Here is a 16,708-nt window from a genome sequence, read left to right as displayed (position 1 = left end):
GCAGGTTCCAGGAGCAAGCAGCAGCCCGGACCCTCCTGCAGAATTCTGATTCCCCAGCAGGGCCAGGGTCTCACGTCCATTCCCCAGGGGCAGAGCAGATCTGCCTTGAATTTAAACGCAATTTAAATCATCCCAGCCCAGCCCCACAAACCACAATTGGAGCTTTGCAGTGAAAGCCAGCGTGGTTTGGGTAATGAATCCCTGAAGGTTCCCCAGCCCAGAACATTCCCAGAGGCAGAGGGATCCACGAGAGGGAAGCTCTGGGGCTGTTTCTCATTTAGGGCCAGGCTGGGATCCCTGCAGAGCAGGCCTGGAAGGGGCTCCTCACTTTTATCCTTTCCCAGGGCAGCAGCTGAGATCCACAGCAGGTGGAGCCCCCTTGGAATCAGGAATCAGGCTGGGAAAGCCCTGGGAGATCACGGAGTCCAACCATGAAGTGCCAAATTCACACTTTTTTAAACATTTCCAGGGATGGGGGACTCCAAAGCTTTTCCCTGAAGGGATTTTCCTAATATCCAATCTAACCCTCCAGGGAAAATACAACATCCTCCTAACAACCCTCCTAATATCGTCCTAATAATCCTCCTAATATCGTCCTAACAACCCTCCTAATATCCTCCTAATATTGTCCTAATAACCCTCCTAATATTGTCCTAATATCCCTCCTAATATCATCCTAACAATCCTTCTAATATTGTCCTAATAACCCTCCTAATATCGTCCTAATAATCCTCCTAATATTGTCCTAATAACCCTCCTAATATTGTCCTAATAACCCTCCTAATATCCTCCTAATAACCCTCCTAACAGATCAATGTTTTTTCCCACTTCTGCCCATCAGCCAGGACGAATCTTCCCTCAGATCTGGGGTGAAAATGGAGGAATTGTGCTGGATTTTCAGGAAAAAGGCAACGGGAATGCACAAAGGGAAGCAGAGAGCTCAGAGACCCTGCAATGGCCAAACTCAGCCCAGCACCCAGGAAATCACCTCTGTTCTGGCTGAAAAACAGCTCTGCTGGCTTTGTTACCCTCGGAATTACCTTTTGGATCGTATTATCCATTTTTAAAAATTCCTCCTGCTGTGCTGGGGCTCTGTACAAAATGTTTTTTCTCCCATGAAGCACCAGAGCAAGGTGAAACTCTCTCAGTGGCTGGAGGGGTCCCTGGGGGGCTCAGTGCCTCATTTAGGGCATTCTCATGGTGGTCCCTGCTGGAAAGTGGAATTTTGGAGCTTCCCAACAGGGATTGGGGCTGGTGCCTGTCGCCCTGCAGCTCTCACAAGTGACATCATTTTATTTCCTTTATTTCCAAAGCCACCCCCATCCCCACCCTGCAGCAGCTCACAAACACCAATTTAATTAAATTTTTCTTTTTTTTGATTCAAAATATAAGTCAGAGCTCATATCTGGCATGAAATGCTCCAAAGAGAATGTGCAGATCCCAGCCCTGAGCAATGGAATAGGAGTTAATTTCCTTTTAGTCTCCACACACATGTTCACATCTACATAAAATGTAAATATACAGATGTAGTCACACATATTCCTATTCACAGAGAGCATGAGAGCTTCCCCAAACCTGCTCAGATTCCTTGGATGTCCAAAAGTCACCAGGACAGTAGGAATTCATGGGAAAAAAAAAATAAAATTAAAATCTCACTTCAGCAATACTTAGAGCTTCAAGAAGCTCCAAAGGGAAGGCCCTGGTGTTTGCCAGCCCCTCTGGAGAGAAGGGGCGAGGACATCAATCCTCATCCCAATTAGTGCCGGAAAAAATGTCCTGAGTGCGTTTATTTCTGGTGGGGAGCAGCATCTCCCGAGTTAGGGGCTGTTTCCTCAGCCATAAATCTGTCAGCACCGCCCTCCCTGCGCTGGCTTTCCCTGAGCCCTGCTTAACAGAGCTCTCTGCAAGGCCAGACTTGGTTAATCCAAGCACGCTTTGGGTTTTCCCTCGCTGCAGACGGGGCCGGGAGCAGATTTCAGGGTCAGAAATCACCACGGGGTGTGGAGGAGAGGAGATTTAAACTCTGTGAGGCTGCACCAGGGTGCTGGGCCCTTCTCCTTCCCCTGGGGAGCCAGGGACTGAGGGATGCAGAGCCAGGGGACACCCAGGTGTCAGTGCCACCCAAACCCTCTGCCATGCCAGGCCAGGGCTGTGTCACACATGGGGACAGCTCTGCCCCAGCCCCAGCACGCTCTGCCCCTCAGCTCATTAAGAACACGACATTTCCGGCTGAAAAAAAAAATATATATATATTAAAAAAATTTAAAAATAATAATTCGGGGCTTGTTCTTAACCCTGGGTGGCTTCACTTTCTGGTTTTGCCATTCTCCCCTTAATGACTCCCAGAGCTGGGATGGCAGGACAAGGATTGATATCCAGATATCCAGACTGGCTCCTGCAGGGAGATTGGGCTGATTCTTTTATTGCAGCCAGGAGTAAAGATTTTCCCAAGACTAGGGAAAGCGTGTTCAGGCTGATAAATATCTGTCAGCAAAAGCCATTAAGTGATGGAGTGAAGTAGAAGGGGAAAATAAAAGACAACAAAGCCCCGCCATTCCCAGTGGAACAGCTCTATGGCCTTTTCTTCCATGCAGGATTTCCAATGGATTTCTTGGAGTGTTAAATTATGGACCATCAGAACTTCACTTTAATCAACCTGATCTTAAGGAGCTTCCCAGCAGCAGCTTCTCCTTTTGGTTCTTCCAAAAGGGATCAGCAGCACGAGGAGGAGCTGTCAGCATCCTGTGCAGCACAGGGCAGTGCAGGGAGATCTGCTGGGCCAAACACCCCAAAAATCCCAGAAATCCCAGGAATCCCAGAAATCCCAGGAATCCCAGGAATCCCAGGAATCCCAGAAATCCCAGAAATCCCAGGAATCCCAGGAATCCCCACTTCCAGCAGTCAGGAGCACACTCTGTGCCTCAGCTTCTTCCTCTGTGAGACACAACCATGACAACTCCGTCCCAGTCTGAGTAACAGAAATTCTCTTTCACTGCTCCCGTGAGTTTCAGAGCCAATCTCAAAACCTCCACTCCAAAGTGCTCACACGCCTCTTGGGCTCAGAGAAAAACCTCCCAAGCATCCCCCAAAACGCCAAGAGCTCAGAAGAGAGCCCCGTGGGAAGGGCAGTTTGTCGTTTCCTCTCTGGCCTGGTCGGTTCTGTTTATGGCAGGCCAGGGACAGGTGGGGGTTTTACCACCCCAAAATAATTGGGGTCAGCAGAGCTGCCACGGGAAATGCTGTCCCCACCACCTCTCCTCGCTGCCTGGCTGGCAGCAGTGAGAAATGTGATTTACTGCAGCAGCAGCAGAGGTCTGGAGCTAATCCTCTCTGTAATCCCTCGCTCCAGGAAGCTGCAGGAGCTGGGGCTGGCTCCACCTGAACCTCGGGAACTGCTCGAGAGCAGCAGGTTCCAGCAGGAGGTGTGAGGTATGTTATACCATAATTCATGGTAAAGGAAATGAAACCACATCCTGTGTACCCAGACACTGTCCTGGGGGCCACCAAACTGTCCTGGGGGCAACCAAACTGTCCTGGGGGCAACCAAACTCTGCCAGGAGCCACCAAACTGTCCTGGGAGCCACCAAACCCTCCTGGAGGCCACCAAACTGTCCTGGGGGCCACCAAACTGTCCTGAGGGCCACCAAACTCTGTCAGGGGCCACCAAACCCTGCCAGGGGCCACCAAACCCTCCTGGGAGCCACCAAACCCTCCTGGGGGCCACCAAACCCTCCTGGGGGCAACCAAACTGTCCTGAGGGCCACCAAACCCTGCCAGGGGCCACCAAACTGTCCTGGGAGCCACCAAACCCTCCTGGAGGCCACCAAACTGTCCTGGGGGCAACCAAACTGTCCTGAGGGCCACCAAACCCTCCTGGGGGCCACCAAACTGTCCTTGGGGCAACCAAACCCTTCTGAAGGCCACCAAACCCTTCTGGAGGCCACCAAACCCTTCTGAAGGCCACCAAACCCTTCTGGAGGCCACCAAACTCTCCTGTGGGCCACCAAACTCTCCTGGGAGCCACCAAACCCTGCCAGGGGCCACCAAACTGTCCTGGGCGCCACCAAACCCTTCTGGAGGCCACCAAACCCTGCCAGGGGCCACCAAACTCTGCCAGGGGCCACCAAGCAGTATCAGGCTAGGTGATAAAGGAGATTCAGACCCCAGGAGGACACTGTCTCCAGGGACGGATATTTCAAGGGATTTTTCATCTGACGAGACCCCAGCAGGAGGCATTTGAGAGGCATCATCAGGAGTTTATCCCAGGAAGTTTTCACCTGACAGGATTCCAGGAATTATCCACCGGTTCCAAAAGATAAAACTAAGGTAATATGCAAAAATATGCTAAAGAAGACAGCCCTTCCAGAGCCCAAAAGTCTTTATAAAATGACATTTTGGAGACCCACAGGGACTTTGGTGCAATAGAGGCCAAATCCTGAGTCTCCCCGACCCTGATTGCCTGGCTCAGAGTCGAACCACTCATGGCTTTTTCCAAATTTATACTTCGATAATTCAATAAATTCCCTTAATTATTAAATTGGAGCCTTCGTTCCTAACAGATTGATCCTCCAGGGGTGTGGATGAAGCTCCTGCAGGGTCACAGCTGGATTGCCTGAAGAAGGGTGGATGCAAAGCTGGACTCGGCACCTCTGGCTTCCCTCCCTCCCTGCCAGATGTGGAAGAGACCCAGCCCAGCCCAGCCGTGCCACGTTCCCTGAGAAAAGCCAGGGCCTCATAAAAGCAAGAACTAATTGCCCCCAGATGGCTCATTAAGGCCACAAGAACATTCTTCCAGGGTCAGGAAAGCACTCGTGGAAAGCACCAGGAGGTCAGGCTGCCAAACCTGCCCCGGGGCCACAGCTCGGTGGCACCTGAGCAGGGAAGGGACCCTGGAGCAGCAGCTCTGCTTGCTTCCCAGCAGGAACCGATTCATTTTCACAGAAAATCACAGATTTTATTGGTAGCCTGGGACGTTCCTGCTGGCTTTTGCACTGCTGGAAGCGGGGCAGGGATTCCAGAGGTCCAAAAATCTCTGCGGCGTCGTTCCAACAGCTTCAAATCCCTGCTGTCACCAAATCCTGGCCTCTCAATACCCCCACCCCATGAAATTAGGAAGGTTTCAGTCCCCCCCCAAATTTTGCTGCTGAACCAACAGCTTCAAATCTCTGCTGTCACCAAATCCAGGCCTGTGGCATTTTCTGGGTTCCCTAAAACGAGGAGGAATTGGGAATCTGACTCCATGTTCTTAGAAGGTTAATTTATAATTTTATTATACTATATTTTATAAAGGAATACTATACTAAACTACACTAAAAATACAGGAAGGATACAGACAGAAGGCTAAAGGATACTCATGAAAAACTCATGACTCCTTCCAGAATCCCTACACAGCCTGACCCTGATTGGTCACTGAGTCAAAACAACTCACATGAAACCAATCAAGCAATCACCTGCTGGATAAACCATCTCCAATCATATTCCAAAGCAGCAAAACACAGGAGAAGCAATCAGATAATTATTGTTTTCATTTTCTCTGAGGCGCCTCAGCTTCCCAGGAGAAGAAATCCTGGTGAAGGGGATTTTTCAGAAAATGTGACAGTGACAAAGGCCTCTCAATACCTCCCACTCCATGAAATTAGGCAGGTTTCAGTCCCCCCCAAATTTTGCTGCCAAACCAACAGCTTCAAACCCCTTCTGTCCCCAGATCCAGGCCTCTCAATATCCCCCACCCCATGATGTTAGGCAAGTCTCAGTCCCCCCAAATTTTGCTGCCAACCCAGAGGCCGCTGTCACCTCACAGTGACATCCCAGGGGACAACAGCCCCAGGTCCTGCCCGGCCACAGGAAACCTTGGAGCTGCTCCTGGAGCTGCTGCTCCATCTGCAACTCATCCTGTGCCAGAAGAGCAGCAGGGAGATAAGGAGGCTCCGAGGTCTCATGGAAAACTCTGACAAGCAAAGCTATTTTCAGCTGGCCTGGCTCCTCTGGAGGACAGGAGAAGGGACAGAGCTGTCCCTCCAGTGGGCCCTGGTGTCTGTGGGAACGTTCCCAGTGTGGAAAAGGACCCTGAGCTGGTGAGCAGCACAGGTCGTGTGGAGCTCCAGGCTCCCACTGGAATGGCCAGAGGGAAGGATTTCAAATGGTGCCGTGTCCTGGGCTCCATCTGCAGAATAATTTCAGTGCAGATGCTTTGCCTGGGGAAGGGGAGGAGGAGGAGGAGGACGGAGCCACGGGCAGGAAAAGTGCAGCAGTGAGGAAATTTCAGCTCAGGAAAATGAAACCCTGGGTGTTCCTCTCCGCAGGGCCTGAGCTCACCCTGCCCACGCTGCGGCTCAGCTGCTCTCATGCAGAGCTGTGGGGCTGTCCCCACAGCACCAGGGGGACACAATTTGCTCTGTCTCAGCCCAAAGCTTCCCATATCTCATCCCACATCCTCATCCCACCCGTTCTCTGCCCACTGGTTCAGCCCATTTGCCCCCCAACTTTTCCAGTCCCCGCTGGCTCCCGGCGCCGCAAAACGCGACTTGAAAATTCGGCTCGGTGAAAACAACCAAAAGAAAATTCCACCAAAAGCCAGCCCCACCCTGGTCCAGGAGCTGCTGGAGGGGAACGGAGCTGGGATGCAGCCAGCACTTGCTCCTCACCACACCCCTGGCGAGATGGGAATCGGGGCATTTGTGCTTCTGACCTATTTTGGGAAGAGCCGAAGGGAAACCGTGTCCGAGGCTGATATGGAGAAAAGCCGCTGGCATTGACTTGGTGCCAGGGAGATAAAGCCCAGGAGGTGCCAGGCAGCACCTCCACAGCTCCCAGAGCAGGTGGGGACCCTCTGAGCACAGGGATGCCCACACCAGGAATATCCAGGGCGCTGTGCAGGCGACAGGGACATTCCTGAAGGCTGTGAGGGCTCTGAGAGAGGCTGGCTCCAGAAAAAGGGATTTTGGAGGGATGAGAAAGAGGAGGATTTGTGGCTGAGGCACTGCAGCCTCTGGGAACAGGATTGCTGGGATATGGGAACTGTGCAGGCAGCCAGCTGGGGACAGGGACTGGGATTCATCCTGGATGCTCTGGAAGCAGGGAAAGGGCACAGGGAGCCAAGGCAGCTCAGGAGGGAAATAAGAAAGAGAATAAGCAATGGGCCCAAGGCTTTGTGAACTATAAACACTGAGATGGAGGAGCTTTGTATTCAAAATAAGCAAAGGCAAATTAAAGGAGGGAATTAGGGGAAGGGAAAGACAGAAGTGAGGAGAGAGGGAATGAGCAGAGATCTGTGCCCAGTGCCAGGTGAAGAGAAATTTCTTCCCAGGTTTTTACTGGGAAGGGGAAGCCCAAGAAAGGGTGTGGAGGGCACAGGTGGTGCCAGAAAAGAGGGGTCCCCAGGACAGTCCTGGGTGCTCCTCAGAGCTTCCAGGCAGAAGGGAAGAACTGGATGAAAGGAAAACTGGGACCAAGGAGCCAACTTGAGAAGCTTCATCTTCACCCCAGGCTGGAGAGCAGCCACGCCATGAAATTTGAAATGAAGTGAACATGAAATCACTCAGTGTCCACAAGCACCAGAGTCCTGACCACGCTGACCCCAGCAGGATGGGAGGAAGGATAAAAAAACCCCTTTCCCATGGCTGGCAGCCTCAGGAACCCTGGCAAAGCAAGACAGGGAGGAGCCCTACGAGGGAAGGACCCTCCAGGCCTCTCCTGCTCCAGGGGATGAACCCATTTTTGTGTCAGCGCCTGTGCCAAGCCCAGGCTGCTGCGAGAAAATTCCCAAACCCACCCCACGTGTCAATGGATGGTTCTGTGCCCAACAGGGACACTTGAGGTCACCTTCAAACCCCACCCTGAGCACAAGGTCAGGGACAAGGAGGAGGCACCAGGAGCTTGGCAGCATTCAGGGAAAAGTCACTTGTCGCTGTCACGGTGTGGACACGCAGCTCTCCCGAGGTAAAAAGAGAATTTTTAATTTCTGACTCCAACGTTTATAGATTTCCAAAAGTGGCGGTGGATGGGAGGGTGACAGTGCCAGCTCTGCAATGCCACTGGGCAAACCAACAGCCCACCAAATTTCTCCTTCTCCATAAAAGAATGCAGAACAATGAGTTATTTACATAAAGTGTGTGAGAAAGTTCGTTACAAGAATGCAAACATCAGAAGGCTCAGAAAAACTTAAAAAATCAGGGGAAAGGTCACTGTCCTGGGATTGCTCCAGGTGCAGAAAAACCTGCTCCCACAGGACCTGTTCTCCCTCCCTTGGGAGCCTCGGCATCCCAGGGCTCAGGGAATGTCACTGACACATTTGCTGAAAAATCTTTTCAGGATTTTTCTCCTGAGAAGCCCAGAGGCCTCAGGAACAAAATGTAAACAATGGTTATCTGCTGCTGTGGAATGTGGCAGGTGCATCTTTGATTGGTCTCGTGTGGTTGTTTTTTAATGAATGGCCAATCACAGGTCCAGCTGTGTCGGGACTGTGGTCAGTCACAGGATTTTATTATTCCATTCCTTTTTTTTCTGGCATTCTGATATCTCTTTTTTCTTTCTTTAGTATAGTTTTAGTGTATTTTTAGTGTATATATAATATAATATAATATAATATAATATAATATAATATAATATAATATAATATAATATAATATAATATAATATAATATAATATAATATAATACAATGTAATATAACATAATGCAATACAATGTTATATTATATTATATTATATTATATTATATTATATTATATTATATTATATTATATTATATTATATTATATTATATTATATTATATTATATTATATTATATTATATTATACAATGTAATATAATATAATATAATACAATGTAATGTAACATAATGTAATACAATGTTATATTATATAATACAATACAATGTAATATAATATAATGTAATACAATGTAATGTAACATAATGTAATACAATGTTATGTTATGTTATATTATATTATATTACATTATATTACATTACATTATATTACATTACATTATATTACATTACATTATATTACATTATATTACATTATACAATATCATAAAATAATAAATCAGCCTTCTGAAACATGGATTCAAGATTCTCATCTCTTCCCTTGTCGGGGTTGCCTGCAAATCCCACGGGGAGAAGTTTCCAGGTTGTGCATCCTGGCTCCCAAGCTCAGACAGTGCCCAGCACATCCCACAGCTCCCGGTGCCCCTCAGGGAACAGGAGAGCACCCAGAGGCTCCTTTGGATGCAGGAGGCACCAACAACTCTTGGGAAGGTTTCATCCAACCCAGATTTTGATCAGCACCAGGGCAAGGAGCTGAGTCGGGAAGTGCGGGAAGCCAAGCATCAGGTGCCTCCGTGTGTGCTTCACTTTCACCCAGCCCAACAGGTTCCAGGAGCTCCTGACTCACTCCCGAGTCCCGGAGCTGCCATTCCTTCCCCCCAGGCTGGTCCACCCCACCACTCATCCCTGCAACCCCTCCCCTGTGGATGGATCTGTATTGATCCGCCCCAGCTCCGGGCTTTCTGCCTCCCTTTCTCAGGCCTGCCCTTCTCCTAATCCCATCCCAGCCCTCCCCAAAGCGCTGAGATAAGAGGCGGGCTGGAAAGGCTGATAAAAAAGGGACTGAACAAATCCATTAATGCTGCTTCTGTGCCAGGAATTACAAATCCCAGCCCTTGGTAATTAGGGCTCTGCCAGCCGAAGCCAAGGGAGGGAAAGTCAGGCTCACTAAAATGTATCCTGAAAAAAAACCCAACAAACAATACCTGGAGGACCAGGACATTTGGGATAATTTGGCATTGAGGGGCTGTTTGTGGCACAAAGTGCTCGAATCAATGCAAGCAGAGCCCAAACCAGCGGCCACCCCTGCCCATTCCATGGCTCCTGTCCCTCCATCCTTGTCCCCAGTCCCTCTCCAGCTCTCCTGGAGCCCCTTCAGGCCCTGCAAGGGGCTCTGAGCTCTCCCTGGAGCCCAGATCTCTCCTATAAAACCCCAAACCAGCCCAGGAAACCCCAAATCACAGGAGGAAAAAAAAAAAAAAAAATAAAATCCAGGACATTTTGTCAAGGCACTAAATCAGAGAGGGAGGAACAAGTGACCAGGATAAGTGGGACACGTTTTGATGGTGACCTCTGGAAAAAGCTTCTCTTGTATAAATGGAGATTAATGGACATTTCAAAGGACCCTTGCTTTAGCTTAACCCCTCCCCTCCATGTTTTCCTTGGGATGGGACCTAAGGGATGCATAAACAATGTAAAAACCAACAAATACTAATAAAACAAATAAATTGAGACGCTCATCCAACCAACACCCTCCCTGGAAGAGATTCAGATTCTATTTCAATTGACATCTTCTAAAAAACAAAGCTTTTCTCAGGAAAAATAAACCCTGGCTACTTCAGAGAAAAACAGGGGAAGAACTGCCCAGGATCTCCCCTTTTCTGGGAGGCAGAGGCAGGAAACCAGGTCAGGAGCAGAGCACTGAGCACAACATCAGTCAGTACCTGCTTTCCCCAAAATCCGGGGGTTTTCTGCTTTTTGAGCGGATTTTTTGGGGCTCCTGATGTTTGCTGGGATTCTCCAGCCCAGCCTGGAGCCAGCCCCAGCCCTGGCAGGAGCCTCTGGGTCCTTCTCCCTCCTGGAAGTGATGACAAGGTGCTCAGTCTTCCCAAAGGCTCGTTAGGAAATGGCCCTAATTAAGTTTGATGGATGGGGACTGGGGATTAGGAATAATCTCCCTGCAGCAGCCGGAGCAGAGAGGATATTTCACACAAGAATTCAACTGCACAGAGCCAGAACCTGCTCCCAGGGTTTCAAATCCCCAGGAAAAAGCCCCAAAATGAGGAGAGCAGGATTTGGAGCCCATGGATAGTCCCTCCCCGGAGTCAGCTTTGCCATGAGATGATTTGTTGGATAAAAATAATTGGGTTTATAAAGGTACATAACAGGCCCCAGTCACAAAACTGAGTTCAAATTTTAAAGTCCAGTGAATGTTAAGGGTTTTACTCCTCAAAAGAATAAGATGAAGATTTGGTTTTCTGTGTTTCCTTCTCTGATGTGGGAGGGAATTTCCCACACAGGAGGGTATTTGAACATCCCTTCCTTGAGTATTTTAGTCTTTGCACGTGGGCTGCGAAATAATGGAAGAAATCAACGGAGAAAACGCATAAACCAGAAAAAAAACCACATAAACCAGAAAAATCTTCAGGAAAAAAAAATTCTCTGCATTCCCAGCCTGAGTTCAAGCTGAAATCAAACAATTTCTCCAAGGTTTCTGTCCGTGGATCTGCCTCGACGAGCTGGAGATCACCCAGCAGGAGCAAATCTGGGTTTTTGATGCCGCAGCACAGCACAGGAGAGCAGCTGGGGTAATTCACAGCCAGACCCCAGGACACAACATGCTGGAGCAACACCTGGGAAAGAAATGTTCCTGACCTGGGAAAAGAGGAAATAAACAATTAAAACAATGAGGGTGAGCCAGATCAGCTCCTCCGACCGGTTCCCTGCAAGCACAGCCACAAAGGGTTGCATCAGTGCTGAGGGGAGAATGAGGCAGAGGGGGCAGCTCTGGGGGAAACACAGATGGAAAAGGGGGAAAATAGGGATAAATACAGGAAATACAGAGAGAGGGGGAAAATACAGAGAGATACAGAAAATACAGAGAGAGGGGGAAAATACAGAGAGATGGGGAAAATACAGATAAATACAGAAAATACAGAGAGAGGGGAAAATACAGATAGAGAAAATACAGATAGATGGGGAAAATACAGATAGATACAGAAAATACAGATAGATACAGAAAATACAGAGAGAGGGGGAAAATACAGATAAATACAGAAAATATAGATTGATGGGGAAAATACAGATAGATACAGAAAATACAGATAGATACAGAAAATACAGAGAGAGGGGGAAAACACAGATAAATACAGAAAATATAGATTGATGCGGAAAATACAGATAGATACAGAAAATACAGATAGATACAGATAGATGGGGAAAATACAGATAAATACAGAAAATACAGATAGATGGGGAAAATACAGATAGATACAGAAAATACAGATTGATGGGGAAAATACAGATAGATGGGGAAAATACAGATAAATACAGAAAATACAGATAGATGGGGAAAATAGATACAGAAAATACAGAGAGAGGGGGAAAATACAGATAGATACAGAAAATACAGATAGATACAGAAAACACAGATTGATGGGGAAAATACAGATAGATACAGAACATATAGAGATATGGGAAACAACAGATAAATACAGAAATTCCTGCCACAGAAGCCATCCTGCTGATTCTTTATGCCTCCAAAGGGAGCTGAATTATCTTGGGTGTGCAAACACATCTCCAAGAGCTTCCGAGGCCTGGCTGGAGGCACCACATTTCTCACGTTTGACCCGAATTCCACACGTTTGACCCGGATTTCCCACCTGAGGAGGGATGGAGCGGCCCCGGGCCACCCCAGCGGGCTCACACCCCCCTCTCGTGGCAAACTCCCGGAGCCCAGGGGAAGGATTCAGGATTCGCCAGGGCTGCTCCCGGGGGCTCTGCGGATGGAGCGCACGAACATCGATGGTGCGCAAAGGAGCTGCAGGGAGAGCGGCTCCGAGCTCAGCAAATTCTGCCCAGCGCAGACACCCCCGGGGCAGGGCGAGGAGAGGGAACAGGGAGGTTTCGTGGGGGAAAACAGCTCAAGCTGGGTTACATTTCTTTTCTTTTTTTTTTTTTTTTTTTTTTTGCAAAATCCCTTTCTTTAGGATTTTTCTTCTGGGAAGCTTAAGGGAAAAAGGAAAACGATAATTATCTGGTTTGGGTTTTTTTTTTTTGTGTTTTGCTGCTTTGGAATGTGTTTAGACGTTGTTTACCAACAGGTGGTTGTTTCAGTGGTTTCTGCTGTGGGTTGTTTTCACTCTTTGGCCAATTGGGGCCAAGCTGTGTTGGGACTCTCAAAAGAGTCATGAGGCTTTTTATTATTTTTATTATTATTATTATTATTATTATTATTATTATTATTAATAATAATAATAATAATAATAATAATAATAATAATAATAATAATAATAATGAGCCCCCTCAGAGGGGCCACAACCCAAGGCCAGGCTGGAGCCACCTGGGATGGTGGGAGGTGTCCCTGCCCATGGCACCAAGGCTCCATCCACCTGTAAGACACCCCAGAAAACACCTGGAGTGAACAGGAAAGCAGGGCAGGGATCAAATTATTCATCAATAGCAGGAAAAGTGCCCAAAATAGCAGTTTTGGAAGGCTCCAAAGCTACTTGAGAAGCCAGGCCAGATTTGACAAATAGCTCCAGCCAAAGTGGAGAAAATAATTAGAAAAACATTGAAACGTGTCATTTTTAGTTGTTGTTCTTATTTTTTTTTTATTTAAACTGAAACGTTTTACTTCGGAAACGATGGAACATTTTAGTCCCAGCAGGATCTTGGAGCCTTTATCCCAGCAGAACAGGAATGTTTATTCGGTTTGTCACCGACCGACCAAGTTAAATGTCAGGAGGAAATTTCAGTGTTGCTGAAATAAAAATTCAAAGCGCACACGAGATTTTATCTGGTGGCACACAAGGCATTAGAAAAGGAGAGATAAAGGGTTGAAGGCAAGCACCTTTCCTGCCCAGATCCTCAAGCCCCCTAATTCCCAACAGGCTGAGCCACGAGGGATTAGGCAGCGTGCAGGGAAAGGGGACAGGGTGACCTCAGGTGACACAGAGGCCAGCAGAGAAGGTTCCTTTGGGGATCCTGCATGGAACTGCCCCCAAACCAGCCCTGGGAACAGCAGGGCTGAGGGTGATGAAGGCTGAGAGGGACAAAGGCTGCTGAGAGATGCCCCCCAGAGCAGAGCACTGGGACCTTCCCCCTGCTGCCATGCCCAGGCACTGGGAACAGCCACATCCTGCTCTTCCATCAGCACTGCAGCCTCTGCCAAGGAATCCGCCTCTCCCAGCACGGGGGCCTTGGGCTGCCTCTAATTTTAGGGCGTGATGAAAAGGTTTGGGGTCTCCTCCAAGCTTTCCTAACAAAGGGCTGAGTGCCACAGCCAAGAGCCCCGGGATCCCACAGCACTCCCACGTGAGCCCAGATGTCCTGTGCCTTTCCCAGCCCCATCCTTTTCCCAGCTCCGTCCCTTTCCCTGCTCCGTCCCTTTCCCAGCTCCGTCCCTTTCCCTGCTCTCTCCCTGCCTTTCCCAGCTCCCTATCTTTGCCTACCCCCTGTATTTCCCTGCTTTTCCCTGCTCCACCCCTTTCCCTGCTCCCTGCCTTTCCTTGCTCCAGCCCTTTCCCTGCCTTTCCCTGCATTTCCCTGCTTTTCCCTTCTCCCTGCCTTTCCCAGCTCCCAGCTCCATCCCCTTCCCTGCTCCATCCCCTTCCCTTCTCCCTGCCTTTCCCTGCTCCATCCCTTTCCCTGCCTTTCCCTTCTCCCTGCCTTTCCCAGCTCCCTGCTCCATCCCCTTCCCAGCTCCATCCCCTTCTCTTCTCCCTGTCTTTCCCAGCTCCTTGCTCCATCCCCTTCCCTGCCTTTCCCTGCTTTTCCCTGCTCCCTGCCTTTTCCAGCTCCATCCCTTTCCCAGCTCCATCCCTTTCCCTGCCCACACACCACAGCCAGGCTGCCAACCCAAGGCCTCCTCACCGTGGATAATCCTCCCAGCTCCAGGAACACTCCCAGTGATCCCATTCCCCCACCAGGCCCAGAGCTCATCCCAAACGCACAGGCCCTGCCCAGATAATGACCTTTAGCTCCTCCAAAGGCTAAGCCAGCTCTCCAGCCAGCCAGGAGGGACCTGCAGCAGGCAGAGTTTCCAAACTCCATGACACGAAGCCTGGAGTGGCCGTTCCCAGGCTCTGGAGGAGCACAGCCCGGTTCCAGAGTGTCCCAGCACAGGTTTTCCTGGAGCAGAGCTTGGTGTGAGGCACAGAGACCCTGATGGAGGGGATGGATGGAGCTGCTGATTGCAGCAGGGAGGGAATTGGGAGCTGGGACGTGAAACCAGAGAGGGGAAACGTTTAAAGCTTTAATCTTGGAAACAGCTTCCTGATAGGAGATTTATGAGCAATGGGAATTGTCTCCTTTGCAGAGGGCTGGAAGCTGTGCTGCTGAAACCAGACCGGATAAAAGGGGAGACAACACATCAGGAATGGATTTGGGCTGAGCAGAGGACAGGACCCCGAGGTCCCCCCCAGCCTCCCCACACAGCCAAGCCCACACCTGGGGCAGGAGGGAGCAGCAGAGCCTGTCACAACCCTCAGCACAGCTCCAGACCAGTGGGAGCAGCCTAAAGCTCTCTCCCCATGGCAGCTGCTCCTGGGGCTGCTACAGGGCCGCATTTTTTGGCCAATTCCTGGCGTGGTAGCCAGACCCCAGGGCTTGACACATCCGACTTTTGTGTGGGAGCCTGTGGCAGGGGCAGGTTCATTAATACGTGTTTAACTTGGACCTTGAAGGAGCTGAACTTTTCCTGACTTAGCTCTCCCTGTATCTATATCCCACTTTCCTGTAATCAACCTTTCCCTTTTTTCCTGCCTTGGCCTTTCCCAGTGAGTTCCTGGGTATTGGTTTTCTCTGGAGCTGCTGGAGGATGTGGGAGTGACAGCTCTGGCCTTCCAAGCTCTGTATTCACCCCACATTTATCCAGCTCCTCGTCCCCCTGGCTCCTCTTCCAACCTCAGCATGACCTGAAAGGGTGAAAAAGATGAAGGAGATAAGAGGCAGCACCTCTCCAAACCTAGCAGAGAGTCATGGAATGGTTTGGGTTGGAAGAGACCTCAAAGCTCACCCTCTCCCACCCCTGAACGGCCAAGGACATCTTCCACTGGAGCAGGTTGCTCCAAGCCCTGTCCAGCCTGGGAAAGGCTTTGTTGGGAAGCTCATCCAAGGCTCAGCCTCGTAAAGCTGCCAAGCCAGAGCCCTGAGCAGGGATTAGATGCTGAAGTCTGACCTCAGCCGGGTGCAGCCAGCCCAAAGAGCTCTGACTTCGGGCTTATTGCCCCACAAAAACAGCAGTGAAATCACTTCATTAATCCCCAGAGCCTCGTTTCCTTCCTTCCTTCCTTCCTTCCCCCGGCCAAGCTGAAGCTTAAAATAGTATTTTGCATTCCTCATATTTCACTCCAGAACTAATTAACACCCAATCAGCCCACAGCTCTTCCCACAGCAGCCTGGCCCCGAGGTGCAACCTGCCCACCCTTGGCAGCAGCAGGAGCACCCACCGGGCCCCCAGCTCCTCCCAAAAGCCATTCCTGATGGAGCATCTGGAAAGAACCGAGCTAGAACAGGAAAACACCAGAATCCAAGCCCCACGTGCACTTTTACCTCTGCCCCACGTGCACACACAACCCTGCAGTGCCAATAAACAATCCTAGCCTCACGGTAATCCCCCAACATCACAAGCAGAGGCTCCAGCAGCTCCTAAAATAGGAGAAAACCCACAAATTAAGCTGCCTCCACAGAGCAGGGCTGACCCCACGTCCAGCCTCATGGACAGTTTGAACCCGGCTAAAAAACCATCTTGGATTCAGCACAAGGCATGGGACAGGAAAGATGGAGCCCAGGTCTTGCTGCACTTGGATTTCACAGCCTTTTCTCAGCCCTCTCAGCAGCCCGGGCCAAGCGTGAGTCAAACGGGGCTGTGGGGATGACGGAGCTGGAAAGGAAACGTCATCCAGGAGGGTCCAAATGCGTCACCTGTGAGACATCAGCC

The sequence above is a fragment of the Agelaius phoeniceus genome, chromosome 29 (genome assembly GCF_051311805.1).
Source record: "Agelaius phoeniceus isolate bAgePho1 chromosome 29, bAgePho1.hap1, whole genome shotgun sequence".
In the NCBI taxonomy this organism is placed as follows: Eukaryota; Metazoa; Chordata; class Aves; order Passeriformes; family Icteridae; genus Agelaius; species Agelaius phoeniceus.
Note: the sequence above shows the minus strand (reverse complement) of the source record.